The following is a 14,988-nucleotide window of genomic DNA, read 5'->3' as shown; positions in this document are numbered from 1 at the left end:
TTTAATGACCTAGCCACATCGTACTGCCCTCCCACGCTTGTTCACGCTCTATGACAAGCCATTGACCTGTTCATGTTATTGTTTTTTGTTTAAAATCTGATCCCAGTTGTAGGCTTTCTACAAAATGACTGTACCCCCTCCTACAAACAAACAAATGCATAAGAGCATTAGGTGACACCAGCTCTGCCTTGGCAGTCAGCTATGAAGTTAGCAGCCCCGACTGACGTCACCGCTCGGGTATTACGCAAATGCATTGCTTAGCTACTGAATTGATCCAATTTGTCTGGAGTCTGAATATGTCATGTTAGGTCAGTTTTGACAGCAATATATGCCATTTCTAAGTTGTTTTATTTTATAGCATAATTTTATACACATTTCCACAAGAGCGGCGCCTTTGATGTGTTTTGTACGAGCCTGCGGCTCAGCTGACTCTGTACACGAACGTCTGCCAATAATCCAAGATGGACGGAGGTGCGTGGGAGGGGGGCGAAATTTAAAACGGAGAAATACATGTGTCAAAGTCGTGAAAGTGTGTAAACAAATGCAATCACAGTATCCGAGGATGATTCTAGCACAAGTATAACGTTTGATTTGTGACTTTGTCTCGATGACACGGGGACTATCGACACTAAAATGTAAGACTTGTATACGATGCTGCAAGTGAAGCATGATTTTGCGTTACAAGAGAATATACTTTTTATAGACTGGTTAATTCGAGCTAAACTCTTTTTTTAACTTTATGATTCCAGTTGACACCACCAAATATACGAACATTAAATCTCTGGAATCGAGCTGACTTTAGCAGGTGAGTGGCACTTACTCTTGCTTGATTGGTAATGCATTATTTTGTTTTGTTTATTTTAAACTATTGCGTATGTTATCACTCTTCAACTTCTCATTTCGATCAGCTGATATGCATCCGGTTATACTGGGCTGTCAGGTCACGTGACCAGTGAAACGCCAGGGGACGTGCAGGTGAAAAGCATTAAATAAATTATTATCAAAATAGGGAAGGAGTTCAACCCTACTCCTCTATATCAAAGGCTCTAAAGACTAGCCCTAACCCTATAAGGCCTACCTAAAACTACCATAACCATTGCAAGGGGGTAAGGGTTGAACTCTTGCCTTAGTGACACTAACAGTGCCAAAGGAAAATCCTTTTGTCGAGGGAATTATTTTTTAGCCACTATTCCATTTGTGCACGCGCTTGCAAAGGGAGGGATGTGAATCTTCCCCTCCCCGCTCATGTGATTTTTTTTTTTTAAATACATGAAAAAAAAAAAAAACTAGACAAGGGTTGGATATAGCTCAGCCAGCTGGGTGCTCGCTTGAAGTGTATGCATTGCAGAATCAATATATGGGCCATTCCATGGTAATTTTTAAAGCCAGGATGTGACATTCTGACTCTTGTGATCTCCTTCACTAAAATTCCTTTTTAAATGGAAATGCTGTTTTATCATTTATAGACTCATTACATATAGTAGTATAAGAATGTCGGGCCAAATTTAGTTTTTGTCAAAAAAAAAGACTTATAAAGTGAAAAGTAAAATGTGCCAGGACGTGACGAAAATGGACGTCACTTTTTTAACACTGCAGTAAATCCCAAAACTCTGCTATCCTGATAGAATGTTTGCTTATTGAAATACACTGTTTAACACAATATCCAGTCTATTTCTAAATGCCATATAGCAATTTACTAAAAATATATTCTTTATGATGTAACATTTACTTTTAAAAATTTCAGTAGGAGCCAGGACGTGACTTTTTGTCCAGTTCACTTATGCAACTAATAAATGATATGTATATCAAATACTACTAATGAAACACTGTTAATTTATGAAATCAATGATATTTACTTGTTTAAAGGGACACACCCTAGTTACGTTTATTTGTTAACCATTACAGCATTGTTTTTCGCTATTAAACCCCATTTTTCACAAATAAAATTGCACGTTACTTACATTTTATTATTTAGAATACACATTTCCATTCACCTGAAGTGCTTTTTGATAATCCTGATGTTTGTAAAACCACGAAATGCATTTTTTGCTTTTTTTCACAAGACGTGTTGTCGAGAAAAAACCGTTAAGCAAGCGAGGTCCAATCTATTTTTAGAGGGGATATTTCCATTTCAATGTCACAGACGTTGGTATATCACGTGACCGTTATCATTTTGGTTCGGTTTGTTTTCTCGTGCACGGTTCGCGCAATCAACATCCGATTTGTTATTGTTCATTTGTGAGATTTTTCTTCACAGTTCATGAACATTTTCAGTAACAATAAAGTTCAGACAAGTAAGTGTCTCAATACAAAACGTTACAAACCCTTAAAACCAATAATTTTGCTAAGTCTTACGATATCTGGAGAGGGGATACAAACAGGACAGAACAGTTGGAACATGTCCAGGAGATGTGAAACGAACGCACCCCAAGTCTGTGAAATTTGTCGTGACGTAGGCATTGTTGTGCTTCAAGCGACATCTACCGGTGACATCAGAATATTAACTTTCAAAATTATTTCAAGCAATTGGGACATGGGGATTCCCATGGTATTTATCGATATAAAACCTGCTTTTTCACTCCATTTGATAAAAACGTGATCTAAGTGTGTTACAGGTTTGTAGATTAACCAAATTATAATTTATTTTCGCTGGATGGAACTAGGGTGTGTGGCTTTAAGTTGTTTTTATCATCAAAATATGTGCATAAAATCCTGATTGATTGAACTGTCATTGTGCATAAATTTGTTTTTTACATACAATATTCATATAATATACTTTTATAACCAGTGACCATACTGTCAACAGCATTGTTTATCCTGTTGTTGCTAAGTCTGGTGATTTTTGTCTTACCTTTACATTACAATACATCTACAAACTAAAAAGATGAAGTATAGATATAACTTTTTCACTGGCTGTGGAATCAACATTTGCATTTAGCTCAACATTGATTGTACAAATGTAGCTACATTTCTCATAAATCACATGTCCTGCATCAGTAAAGCTTCATTTATAGTTCTATCTATGAATGTTCACCTCAGTGCACGTCAACATTTGTTTTTTAACTTTATTATTTTAAAATTTTAATTGAATTTTTCGAAGTTTAATTTTTTAATGAGCGCCTTACCACTGGGCTGCGTCTCTCCCCCAACCTCTGATAGAGTCAGTGATAATTATAAAAATCCAATCAATGCTTTCATGACAAAACTGGGATACCATGACATCACGCCTGATATGAGTCATCAGACACCATAGAAAAACACTCACAACTCGGTGAATTTTGCAGTTTTTACTTGGTTTACTGTTTTTATTGTTTTAAATATTGTTTTAATTCAGTTGAATTGTTGAAAAGTAGTTCATTGTAAATAATTTATTTGGGCCATGAATGGTTCTTTTCTTTTAAATTCTAATTACTAGTAATGGAATAGACTGCATTGCAAAATATATATGGAAACCCGTCTGGGCCAAAAACATATATTTAAATTATATCTGTTTCGTAGTTCCGTGAATTGTAGTTGGCCATATTTCGGGAATACAAATGATAAGACAACTCATTGTAGAAATGATGATAAATCAACTGTTGACTGGAATCTGTGTGCATTGATTGTGCCAGGACCCATGATATATCCAGCTGGAGGGAGGGGGGGGGGGGGGGAGGAGGGAGCAGGATACATCTACATTTCTCAGAATTTGATATATTTTCAAGAACTAGATGAGTCACCAATACATTTTCCTCTGTATAAATGGATGAAGGGCGTACTCAAAAAATTGGTTTTGAAGAGTTTCAGAACTCATGAGGCATTCTGGCAAATCATGTTACACAAAAGTAAGCAAGACTGTTTTGAACAGGAAATGAAAGGCAATAGACGATCATCCTAGCCCTGTGAAAAGAAGAAAGTTAACATTGACAACTTATGTGATGACCCTCACATGCAATGCCCCTGTTTTTACTATGAGTTAACTGCCTTGAATCTCTTCTTCCCGTCTCAGTCATCTTGGTTTGAAGGATAATGTACATATTACTTGCTTGGGATTAAAAAGAAGCAGCTATAAGACCTGGTACATGCAAACCTGGAAAGAGATGTCATACTTCTGTTTCATAAAGATATTGGAAATGCTTCAAAACAAGCATGTACTCGTGACTTTAGGGTCTTTGAGCTACTTAAGCAGCCCAGATCATAAGGAAGGACATCTTCCGGAAAATTGGGGGGGGGGGGGGGGGGGGGGGGGGGGGGGGGGGAATTCATTGAAACATTCAATGACAACTGTCAAGAAGAATCGGTGCCAGCCTCTCTGAAAGCACTTATGAATTTCATCCTGGATGGTCCAACAAGTATAGAACAGTTTGATGTAGATGTCAAGCCACAAAGACAGCTGTACTTTCTCTTTCACAGATGATTGTTTTCAACTGCCAGAAGATTGCAAAAGATACTGGTTTTCAAAAACACAAGAAAGAGAGGGAAACCTCTCTTCCCATTCTATCTCGGCTTAAAATTGCACGCAGAAAGCAAGCAAGGCTTATTGATACACTTTCCACCCGTGGACTATTATTTCATATGAATTATGATAGAGTAATGCTAATTTCATCTGATGTAGTATACCTTGTCTGCAAAATATTTGAAGAAGAAAAAAAGAAAAAAAGAATTGTTTTATTTAACGACACACTCAACACATTTTATTTATGGTTATATAGCATCAGACATATCGTTAAGGATTACAGAGATATTAAGAAAGGAAACCAGCTGTCGCCACTTGGGCTACTCTTTTTGATTAGCAGCAAGCGTTCTTTTATATGCACCATCCCACAGACAGGGTAGTAAATACCACAGTCTTGCTACACCAGTCATGGTGCACTGGCTGATTTGAAGAAGAGAAAGTAGTTGTGCCTACAAAAATGAGAAAATATCTATTCAAAGCTGGAATGGTTAATAATATAGACCATAATCCTTCGTCGACTACCACATCTGATTGTTTCATGCAAGCAACATTTCTCTTAAATTCAACACAGAGTAACTGAAGATGAGGGAGAAAAGCAACAGAGGCCCCTCACTGGGGGCAAATAAAAAATTGAAAGTCACTATTTTCCTTTCTTACCATCAGATAACACAAATGTTCATCCTGTAACTGAGCTAATAACCAGATCATGACAGTGTGTGCCTCCATCACCAGGACATCATCGACCAGACATCTCCCCAGACGTTCAAAACCACGAAAGACAATGTTCCAACATCCATTATTGGACTGTTGCCTCTCCTCATGGAAAATGCACACAGTATAGCATTAATCAAACGTACATTCCTGGACAGGCACCTGTGTTTATCATGAACCAGCCATTCTTGATGGGGCAGCAATTGTCCAGATGTTGTCGCCAAAAGTTACAAATACATTTGAAGAGTATGTGGACAATATAGTTCTGCCATACATCTTGAAAAATGTTGAATGTGCTTCTAGAGTAGAGATTGTTTTTGATGTATACTGCCCTGACAGTCTAAGAGAGTTGAGTGTGTGGAGTGCGGAAAAGGGTGTTGCCATCTGTGTCGTTACCTAGTAACTGGCATAACTTCCTCAGAATGGATGACAACAAAACTGAATTATTTCAGTACATTGCACAGGCAGCATGTGAGAAAGTTGACGTGTAGGAGAAGACACTGGCTATTACATGTGGCGACAAGGTGCTTAGCATCCCTCATAGCAAAACTACAAGTACAAGTAGCCTGGAAGTCTGCTCACATGAGGAGGCCGACACTAGGATTTTGCTTCACCTATACACACGAAGGCTTGAAGAAGATTCTGATCTGAACCACAGATACAGATATACTTCTTGTAGCAGTTGGTTGTGTCTAGTCTACAGCTGTCATAGAAATCTGGGTTGCATAAGAGACAGGAAAACACTTCCAAGTCTGTTCCTGTTCATCAGATTGCCACACAGCTATAGGACTAAAAACAAATACATGGCCTCTTCCTGCTGTCTACACATTCACTGGATGTGATGCAGTCTCCCTTTTCAACAACAGAGGAACGATAACAGCTTGGAACACCTGGTCCATTTTTTCCTGATGTCACTGATGCCTTCTTAGCAAAGAAAGAAATATTGTATTTAACGACGCGCTCAACACATTTTATTTACGGTTATGTAGCATCAGTTATATGGTTAAGGACCACACAGATATTGAGAGAGGAAACCCGCTGTCACCACTTAATGGGCTTCTCTTTTCGATTAAGCAGCAAGGGTTCTTTTATATGCACCATCCCACAGACAGGGTAGTACATACCCAGGGCTTCTAGATTATGGTAGTCCCACTCCCATGGTTAGTAATATTCAGTGTTGGGCTAGTAAATAACTACTATTGCCATGCCCAACGGCTAGTGAATTATTTTTGGTCAAATGTTGCAGTTAAGTCTATTTTGTAAATATGAATATCCTGCCCCCACCCCATCTCCCAATGTTAGTGTTTTTGAGCTCTATCTCCCTCTTTAGGTGTTATATCCAATTATTACTATTATTTAGTAAAATTATATTAACTTTAAAGTAAAGTAGGGCTAATGAATTTTTAATTGTGGCTAGTACATTTTTAAAAATCACTGATCCCATGGCTAGTGGATTTTATAAAAATTCTAGAAGCCCTGCATACCACAGCCTTTGATATACCAATCGTGGTGCACTGGCTGCCTTCATAGCAGTGATGGACAGACCATGTACTCTCACAGATACTCTGATGGAAACAATAGAGAGATGTGTTCTTATTTCATTCATTTCAACTTATTTTCGTGCTTATATCCAATTAAGGTTCAAGCACGCTGTCCTGGGCACACACCTCAGCTATCTGGGCTGTCTGTCCAGGACAGTAGGTTAGTTGTTAGTTGGTTAGTAGTTAGTGAGAGAGAAGAGGGTGTAGTGGCCTTACACCTACCCATTGAGCCCTTAAGAACTCGCTCTGGGTTGGAGCTGGTACCGGGCTGTGAACCTGTACCTACCAGCCTGTAGTCTGATGGCTTAACCACTACGTCACCGAGGCCGGTGTTGTTCTCATGTGTGGTTCAGAACGTGGATGACTACACACACAACAAGGAAGGTTGCTTGAGATTATTTTTCAGTGCCATGCACTTTTTTATGTTTAACAGTGTTCGAGATTAACAGTATCCCAATATCCCAGGGATACCAGAATTTAATTTTGGATACCAGACTTCAAGAACCCAGTATCCCACCGGGATACCATATAATACTAAATTCTCAGGGGGGATACCAGATTTTGAAATGTTAGTATCCAAATGGGATACTGGCCAAAAATATTAATGTCGAACACTGTTTAATGTTGTAGTCTATTGCATAAATAAAATAATGACCTCACTGACCTAATTAAATGTGTGGCCATGCCCACCAGAGGTCATTCTAAAGGTGTTTCTCTCATATTATTCAGAAAGGGTCCAGGTACCCACCTACAAAATGATATGTCTACTGTAAAGTGATTTTTTTTTTTTTTTTACTGTTGTAGTCTAATTGTTTAAATAAAAGAATGACATCACTGACCTAATTAAATATGTAACCACGCCCACCAGAGGTCATGTTCAAGGTGTTTCTCTCACTCATATCATTCAGAAAGGGTCCACGTACCCACCTACATGTAGTCTATTGCATGAAATAATGACCTCACTGACCTAATTAAATGTTTGGCCACGCCTACCAAAGATCATGCTAAAGGTGTTTCTCTCGCTCATATCATTCAGAAGGGGTCCAAGAACCCACCTACAAGATTATATATCTCTACTGTAAAGTGAAATTGTGTTTTTTACTGTTGTAGTCTATTGCATAAATACAATAATGACCTCACTGACCTAATTAAATGTGTGGCCACGCCCACCAGAGGTCATTCTCAAGGTGTTGCTCTTGCTCATATCATTCAGAAAGGGTCCAAGTACCCACCTACAAAATGATATGTCTCTACTAAAAGTGCACGATTCGATGTCATTTCGACCGACGTCGTGGTTAGGCCATCGGTCTACAGGCTGGTAGGTACTGGGTTCGGATCCCAGTCGAGGCATGGGATTTTTAATCCAGATACCGACTCCAAACCCTGAGTGAGTGCTCCGCAAGGCTCAGTGGGTAGGTGTAAAGCACTTGCACCAACCAGTGATCCATAACTGGTTCAACAAAGGCCATGGTTTGTGCTGTCCTGCATGTGGGAAGCGCAAATAAAAGATCCCTTGCTGCTAATCGGGAAGAGTAGCCCATATAGTGGCGACAGCGGGTTTCCTCTCAAAATCTGTGTGGTCCTTAACCATATGTCTGACGCCATATAACCGTAAATATAATGTGTTGAGTGCGTCGTTAAATAAAACATTTCTTTCTTTCGATGGCATTTCCTACTTAACCAGTCCCACTATTATGTGCTCCAGTACTGTCGTTAAACAAAAACAACAAAAAACAACAACAATTTTTCTTTCGTGCATTGAATCAGTCTTTGAAAAATCCACTAGCCCACAGTCCAGGCTAGTGAAAATTTGGTCTGGGCTAGTGGAAATTATCAGCTGCATTGCTATAATACACGGGCACTAGTCAAAGCTTCTGTGAGGGCTAGTGACTTTCTCAAACATTTGTCAACCACTGATTGAATTTATGACATCATTTACATGGCCGGGTTACGCAATTTAAATAAAATGGTTTTCCTGAATTTGTTTTTGCATTTAACCCATAAATGGTTTGTGTAAATTTTCAATTCAAAGGCCTTGTATACTTTTAAATAGCAAAGTGCATCATATACTATTGATTAGGGGTAGAAATTAAGAAATATTTCCACTGGCCTAGGGGACTAGTAGCCTAAAAAATTACTAGTCCCCAGTAATAATCACTAGTCCACTGTTGGGGTATCCTGTGAAAATAAAACCTACATGTATCCATGGGCAGTCACCCTATAGATACATGTATATGGTTTCTAGCCAGCTGTTGAAGGAATACAAATTACCTATGACAGCTACGTAGTGCCATTACATGTATTTCATGTTTTCATCACTTGAAGTCTCCCAGAATTTTTGTACAATGTTGTTTTCTCGAACAATATGGACTCTTGCTTGCAAGATGTTTTTATCAATTGTTTGAATCAAACACTGCATTAATGGCACCTTAACAATTACCACTGCCCACACCCATTTGGGATATTTTGATTGTACACAGCAATGGCTTGTTACCGCATTCATGAGTTTCCCAAGTTGCATATTGTTGGAAACTTCTCTTTAATTGGGATAACACAAGAAATGCCTTATTCGGTCACATTAACAGGCTGTCCGGCGATTCTACTTTCCTACTTTTTCCTACGTTTTGGTCTTTGTCCTATTTTTCCTACTTTTTCTTCAAAATGCCGCAAATTGCTGTTAAAATGTGCATATTCCTTGTGTTACTATAAAAATCAACAGTTATGGGAATTTTAGTTGTTTTAGAAACCTAGTACAAATATTAGAATGGTCAGAAACACGTTAAGTATACAGCCACTAATATGTTATGCAGAAAAATATATTTGATATGTAATTACAATCGTTAAAAAAGTCTTAGTCCATAACATCTTAAAAATTGCAGCAAACTCAGGAATGTCCCTTTAAGAACAAGTTTTTATATGAATTTTAACTTTATTCATTATGAAGTTATATGCCAATTTATTAATTTTCTTTTGAAGCAAACGAACTATATACGCAAAGCACACGCTTATTATTCTAGAAAGAACATTCTAGTTTTCATTTTGGCTGTGCAGTTAAATCTGAATGTGATAATTGGAGGGCTGGTTGAATTTGAGAAGGGCCAGTAAAAATTTTCTTCAACTGGCCCTGCTGGTGACCACGGCTTTTATGTTAATTTTCAACCCTCTTATATATAATAGCCATCACATTTAACTGTTTTATTAATTATCTATACAATTATACTTATTGATATATGTGCATTATATATTGTTGACTATGCATATCAGGCCAAATACCTTAATTGTCCCTTCCTTTAAACCTGGTAGATACTTGGTTCAAATTCCACACATTGGAAATGTGATTTTTAATCGCTATACTGGCTCTCAAGCTAATGAGTCTTTTGCAAACCTCAATGATTAGGAGTAACCACTTACACAGACCAGTGTCCACAACTGGTTTCAATCCAAAAGGTGGTATTATTGAGAAAACACCAACATTGTTTTATGTGGTACTCAGTTTCTACCTGTATTTGCTGTTCTATCCAACATAATATGAATCTTATGTAACGGTAAACGTTATACAGTTATTTCAAATTATTGTACACTGTATTGATCAATATACATAATTACATGCATAGTAATGCTGATGCACATTAAATCAGAATAATTAAAAACTAGTTTTTCGTATGTACGAAATTATTTTTAGACAAAATCCAGTTTGGGCTTCTTACAAATATTGAGATGGTTAGAAACACATTGATTATACAGACACTGATATTCTAAACAAGAAAATATATTTAATATGTAAGTTTAATCGTAGAAATATTTGATTAGTCGGAAACATCTTACACTGTAACAAACTCAGGAATGTCCCTTTAAGTTTTAATCCCATACCAACTTCACATTTTTTTGAAAAAAGAAGTCCAGCATAAATAAAAATGTTTCTTTGCAAATTACCATTAACTTATACAGATTAAATGTCATTTTTAATACAGGGGTGAAGACAAAATACTAGAAATGCCAAGTAATGCACCTTGACTTGCATTGCCTATGAAGTAAAAAAATAATGCAGTACAATGAGAATAAAGGTAGAATTGCACGTGCTGTAGTATATAAACTAGTATGAGGTGGCAGTCCTCTTTGTGGCGATGCAAGAGGGTAAAATGTCCAGTAAAGGATTTTCTTGGGAGTGGCTGTCCTATAGACGAAGCACCCACACGTATACATTTAATATGAATATTGTAAATGCTACAGTAGAAGGTTACTAATAAAATAAATATCGAAAGAAAAATAAATCTGAAGAAAAAAACACATAAAAAAAAAAAAAAAAAACATTTTACCAAAATATACGATCATAAACAAATGTACTTATTTTTTATTACAGTAATATTTGGACGGTTATGTCATCATGTAAGTCTTGATGTCACTTTAGATCAGTTCTTATTTCATGCAAATCGCTTAAACTTAAAAAGAATATCAGCAATGACAGTCACTTAACTGACCTTTGGAATAAGCAATGTAGTAATGAAAAAATGTCATTGTTATTTGTATATGCGCTCATGTTAGTGTGTTAAAACTACAAGATTTTGATTTTGTACCAGAATAATCTAATCTAATTAAATTTGATTCCTTTTTATCATAACATGAATAACAATTGTCAAATATTAGCTCTACTAGATAATTATGGTGTATCCAGTCGATTCCAATAAGCCGACAACTTCCAGATTTTAAAAATACATGGAATGTCTTCAATACATTTTGAGCTCTATTATTAGAAAGACCCGGCCCAAAGCCACAGAAGCCGAGTCTGGCGCTGTCAAAATATAGAGCATGTGCTATGTATTCTGCTACCAGATCTGTAGTTCGCGCCAACACAGACGTGGTGTGTTTTGTCACATTCAATTCAGTTTTAGTGTCATTCTTTTTTCAACTGGTACCATACTCGCCAGACACTAAAATCAATGGTCGTCCAAGTGATTACCTTTGTAAAATTCGTAGTCGCCCATAGCCAATAAAAGTCGCCACGGGGAACCGGGTGACTTCTAATTTTCAAACCTGATATAACAGGCGCAGCCATTTTGTACCATCCCAGTGAATACATAAGTGGCAAAAACTTTTTTTCCTTTTTAGCATACTTTATGGTATTTCTAGTAAACCATCAGCCTCACTTTGTGGTATTTCTAGTAAACCACCAGCCTCGGTGGCATCGTAGTTAGGCCATTGGTCTACAGGCTGGTAGGTACAGGGTTCGGATCCCAGTCAAGGCATGGGATTTTTAATCTAGATACCGACTCCAAACCCTGATGGAGTGCTCCGCAAGGCTCAATGGGTAGGTGTAAGTCACCTGCACCAACCAGTGATCCATAACTGGTTCAACAAAGGCCATGGTTTGTTCTATCCTGCCTGTGGGAAGCGCAAATAAAAGATCCCTTGCTACTAATCGGAAAGAGTAGCCCATGTAGTGACGACAGCGGGTTTCCTCTCAAAATCTGTGTGGTCCTTAACCATATGTCTGACGCCATATAACCATAAATAAAATATATTGAGTGTGTCATTAAATAAAACATTTCTTTCTTTCTTTCTTTCTTCCTTTTTAGCATACTTTATGGTATTTCTAGTAAACCATGCTAAATATATTCATTAGTGTAAAAACGTTAACAGCATTAAGCAAATTTACATATATGCATGCTTTGTCATTTGTAAATGAGTGTAATTATTTACATGTGAACGGGATCTTCTCTCTTAAAAAAGAACACCCCAACCCCACCCAGAAAACCCCACCCCACCGACAACAAGAAAACCTCCCACACATTTTATTAGGAAATAATGTATTACAGTTTAAGACACCTATAAAAAATATATATATACTGAATTTGATAAAAATTCCCGATATTTGGCTTCAATTCTGGAAATTCAAATATGTGCCAAAAATTCAGTAAAATTGGTCGCCCTGTTTTTAATGCACTTTTTTTATATCCAGACTGGACAAGCAAATTAAAGAAGTACTGGGTATACATGTATGTGTGATTTTAGCAGGGCCACTCCCATGGCTAGTGATATTCAATGTTGGGCTAGTAAATAACTAATATTGCCATGCCCGACGGCTAGTGAAAAAAAAAGAAGTCAAATGTTGCAGTTAAGTCTGTTTAGTAAATATGAATATCCTGACCCCAACCCCCAATGTTTTGTTTTTAAGCTCTATCTCCCACTTTAGGTGACATATCTGATTATTACTATTATTTAATAAAATTGTATTAACTTAAATTTTAAAGCGGGCTAGTGAATTTTTTAAATCACTGATGTCATGGCTAGTGGATTTAAGCACAATTCTAGAAGCCCTGGTTAGTGAATCGACAGAGGGCGGTCAATCTGATGACCTATCGAAAGCCAGGTGTGTTCTGTAATATCTTTGAACTACATCTGACTCCCCATACGCATAGGAGACACTGGGAACAGCTGGCTGCCTGCCTTTGTTCTTGGAGATGGACCAATTGGATTGATCAGAAGGATGACACCTATAGAGTTAACACCCGTCACATGATAGATTGTTTAATTACCCCTGGTAATATACCACACAGCATGTGAGTCACTGCCCTGTGTTTCTGGGACACAAACATATAAAAGTAGAACATTTATACTGTAAACCATATTATCTGTAAATTATGTATTAAAATAATGTACAACATATAATGTATGGCAATGATTCAAGGCCCCCAACCTTGACTTTGCTCTTGTTTCTGGGGACAATTAAAAAAGAAGAAGAAATAATGAAAAAAAAACCCCACTAAAAAACCAACTGTAAACCAGATCTCCATGTGAAAACTTTTGATGGAGGTAATTAATTGCTCCCCTAACTTCGATTATGGGGAGCCATATTTAAGATATTACCTCATTAATAACATGACATATTTTTTTTTTTTCTTTCTGCGCAGCTGCCCTACTTTAATTTTAACCCAGCGAGAGAACACTGAAAGACTTCTTACATGATCCAGTTCGGAATATCTCATTTGAATATCATGTGCGTTGGTATTTAAAGTTAAAAGTTTGTTTTGTTTAACAACACCACTAGAGCACATTGATTAATTATTCATTGGCTATTGGATGTCAATTTTGACTCAACAGGAAACCCGCTACATTTTTCCTAATGCAGCAAGGGATCTTTTATATGCACTTTTCCACAGACAGGAAAGCACATACCACGGCCTTTGACCAGTTGTGGTGCACTGGTTGGAACGAGGAAATGTTGGTATCTTTGGTTCTTCAAATCAATATTACTATATTGAAACATATTTTATATATGCTTACTTATACTTACTTATAAAATTGATAATTAAACATTTTCAATTATTTAAAACAAACCTGAAATATAAATATTTTGTGTTTGGGCTACCTAAAGCAAGTTTGGGCCACTTAAAATGAAAATTTAGTGGCCAAGATGTTTTTTGGGGGCCACAACACTTTTCTGATGAGTTTCAACCCTGAGTCTTGCTTTTTTGGCCGGGGAGTGGGTGAAGTTTACTACATGTAGTTATATAAAGAAATGCATTTTAACTGTCTTCCGATGTACTAGACCATTTCCAGCTAAATTTGGTGTGAAGCTTCTTTGACCCATGGAGAATCAAAATTGTAAATTTGTTTGTTCTGACTCCTCCCTCAGGGGCCTGAGTGGCGGGGTATTAGCAAACAAACTTTCCTTTTATTTCTTTAACATGATCAAATTCTGACCTTTGACCTTTGACTCCTGTGACTGAAAGATGTGGATGGGTTGTACATATTTACATATATATATTTATACCTGCATTACGGGAATATGCGAACTCAATTACCTTCACGTACCTGTTGACCCATCATATATTACACCTTCAGGCTTGACCTGGTACCTGTACATAGGCTAATACTACATGTATGACATCAGTAAACAAATATATCAAGGTTAAAACAGAACTTCATTACACTTGCTTTTATTATTTGTATACATGTATACATGTACACTTTATGTATGTACATATATACCTCTGTGTGTGTGAGTGTGTGTGTGTATGTGTGTTTTTTTTTATGTGCGTGTTTTGTGTGTGTGTGTTATGTGTGTGTGTTTTGTATGTGTGGGTTGTGTGGTTTTGTGTGTGGTGAACATTGTGTGTGGTGTTGTGTTTGTGTGTGGGTTTTGTGTGTGGGTTTTGGGTTTTGTGTGTGGGTTTTGTGTGTGGGTTGTGTATTGTTTCTGTGGATGTGTGTGTTTTGTATGTGTGTGTGTGTGTATGGTTGTGTGTGTGTGTGCACGCGCGCGCATGTGTGTGTGTATTTATCAGGAATTATGTATAGTGC

The 14,988-nt window shown here is 37.2% G+C and overlaps 1 protein-coding gene across 1 annotated transcript in view; it reads left to right on the top strand.

Annotated features, from left to right (window-relative positions):
• The first annotated feature begins 273 nt into the window (after window positions 1–273).
• The window catches only part of LOC121387737, a 91,854-nt gene continuing 77,139 nt past the window's right edge, over window positions 274–14,988 (top strand). The window contains exon 1 of the mRNA XM_041518935.1: window positions 274–805. The gene's annotated coding sequence lies outside the window, so the exon portion shown is untranslated. The remainder of the gene's footprint in view (window positions 806–14,988) is intronic.

Source organism: Gigantopelta aegis, chromosome 13 (genome assembly GCF_016097555.1).
Source record: "Gigantopelta aegis isolate Gae_Host chromosome 13, Gae_host_genome, whole genome shotgun sequence".
Classification (NCBI taxonomy): domain Eukaryota; kingdom Metazoa; phylum Mollusca; class Gastropoda; order Neomphalida; family Peltospiridae; genus Gigantopelta; species Gigantopelta aegis.
Note: the sequence above shows the minus strand (reverse complement) of the source record. Positions and strands in the feature narration are given on the sequence as shown.